Source organism: Temnothorax curvispinosus, unplaced genomic scaffold (genome assembly GCF_003070985.1).
Source record: "Temnothorax curvispinosus isolate PA1 unplaced genomic scaffold, ASM307098v1 QBEX01000277.1, whole genome shotgun sequence".
Lineage (NCBI taxonomy): Eukaryota > Metazoa > Arthropoda > Insecta > Hymenoptera > Formicidae > Temnothorax > Temnothorax curvispinosus.
The window spans coordinates 1-2396 of record NW_020210057.1 but is presented as its reverse complement, the minus strand read 5'-3'; the positions used below and the strand labels follow the sequence as shown (position 1 = coordinate 2396).

Sequence of the window (2396 nt, the reverse complement as noted above, 5' to 3'; positions counted from 1 at the left end):
TACGCGTACATCCTACCGGTGCGATGCAAATCTAGTAAATTTTATTATAAGTATTCTACATTATTCGAGAAAAATTTTTTGCGTGTATGATTTCATAACGATTATACCGATTGGAAACGATTGAAACGGATTCGTACTCAAAGATGTAATTTCACTTGTTTTCTATCGGTTTGAATCAGTCTAAATTGTTATGATTTCGTGAACCCCGAAATCACGAAATTATAATGATTTAAACGGATTGACTGACCGATTCAAACTGATAGAATCCGTGAATTCCGGATATATAAACAGGATTATTTACTACTTTATTATAATTCCGTTCTTTGTACTACAAATTTATTACAAAATATGCAGTATTTATTTAACCCTTCAAAAACACACCTTTTTTTTCATTCACAGAGAACACTGGGTCAATCTGACCCTACACACACTTTGATCGTCCACTATTTTAAATTGACGAGTGCAATTAACTTGACAAAATTCCCAGATGTACTTGGAACATTGTTATGTCAATTGATATAAATAAAAGTGCCATTGGAATTATTTACATATTTTTAAAAATTCAAAAAGATTCAAAAATAATTTTTTTTTTTTTTAATTTTTTAAAATATGTAAATAATTCCAACGGCACTTTTTATTTATATCAATTAATTTAACAATGTTCCAAGTACATCTGGGAATTTTTTCAAGCTAATCGCACTAGTCAATTTAAAATGGTAGACGATCAAAGTGTGTGTAGGGTCAGATTGAACCAGTGTGTTCTTTTGGAAAAAAAATGGTTTTTACGAAAAAAATTTTATTTTTTTATGTTTAATATTTTTGGCTAAAAATTTTTCTGGCAAAAAAAAGGGTCAAATTAACCCTGTGTGTTCTCGAAGGGTTAAATAAAAACATTTACAATTTTGCAAATATAGAATTCATGACTTTACCAAAAGGAAATCCTGTAAGAACTCTATTACGTAAAAATTATGTGTTATATACAATTTTAATGATTAAAGCGGATTTAATCCGATTCACATAGCTACTTTCACTACCCAATTTAAATGGATTAAGCGCAGATACGATTGAAACCGATTGAGTAGAATTTAGATGAATCCGGAAATATCGCATTAAATCCGATTCCGGTGTTGTATTAAAATTTCACGATTGATGCGGATTGAATACGATTCATGTGGTCATTTTATTTACCCTATTAAAATGGATTAGGATTAATACGATTGAAACCGATTCAGTCGGATTCAAATGAATCCGGAAATATCGCATTAAATCCGATTTCGGTGTTGTATTAAAATTTTACGATTGATGCGGATTCAACACGATTCATGTGCTCACTTTATTCACCCGATTAAAATGGATGTGCATTAATACAATTGAAACTGATAACGACGGATTCAGATCAATCCGGAAATGCCGAATTAAAAACGATTCCGATTGATTTGTTATTAGAACCGATTCACTTCCAATCGGGCATCCGATTAACCGGATTGAAAACGCATTCATTCCGATTCAATTTCACCAAATTTAATACGGAACCAATCGGATTTAATCGGTCATTTTCAGCAGGGAACATATTATGTACGCGCGGCAGAAACACCTCCTGTGAACAGGTTCCTTGATCTCCTCGGTATCAGCTCTCTGCTGTCAATATATATACCTCTACAAAGTAAAAATGTATTGTATAATCAGAATACTAGCAACGTGCACAACTTCATTTGAGGTTATAATTGGGTACAACATTCATCGCACGATACTGTTATAATTGCAAATCGGAAACGTACCTCGAGTCCAGCTCTTCCGCGATCAACGAAGTCGGGATCGAACGTGTCAGTCGTCACTTTCTGCCAAGCGTAGAGAACCTTCTTTTCCGGCAGCGGTGGTAACACGATGTAGGGATACGAAATCTCCAGATAAGCACGAAGCAATTCAAATTCAGTATATCGCCGGCACGATTACGGTGTTACTGCCGTTTCGTGTACGCGCGTATGCGCGCGTTGTCGCACCTTACCTCGTGACAGCGTGCGGCTCGTGCAAACGTTAACGCGCGGCCGCAATCGCGCGGCAGAAACGCCTCGTGTGAACAGGCTCCTTGATCTCAGTATCAGCACTATCAGCTCCCTGCCGTCAATATATATAGGTTAACCTGTATATAAACACTCACGTAAACGTAGTATAAACAGTAAAATAAGTAACAGTAATATATAGAATAAGATAATTATAGGAGATAATTACATAATAAAACAATTACCTTGAATTAATCGTCGCGTCGCGTAAAGAGTCACGGTCGGTCTCGCTCCGCGCGTACTACCGTCATACGTTCCAAAACTCTACTCTGAGTAGCAGGGTTAACCTTACGCCGTTCCAAAACGCGAAGTAAGTAACTATATGGGCGGAGCCTA

At 36.0% G+C, this 2396-nt stretch overlaps 1 long non-coding RNA gene across 1 annotated transcript; it reads right to left on the bottom strand.

Annotated features, from left to right (window-relative positions):
• Positions 1-713: 713 nt before the first annotated feature.
• LOC112452234 lies at positions 714-2285 on the bottom strand. Its single transcript, XR_003040475.1, has 3 exons — positions 2246-2285; positions 1779-2140; positions 714-1656 (listed from the first exon to the last, which is right to left on the bottom strand). It is a non-coding gene; the product is annotated as an uncharacterized LOC112452234 (long non-coding RNA).
• Positions 2286-2396: the final 111 nt, after the last annotated feature.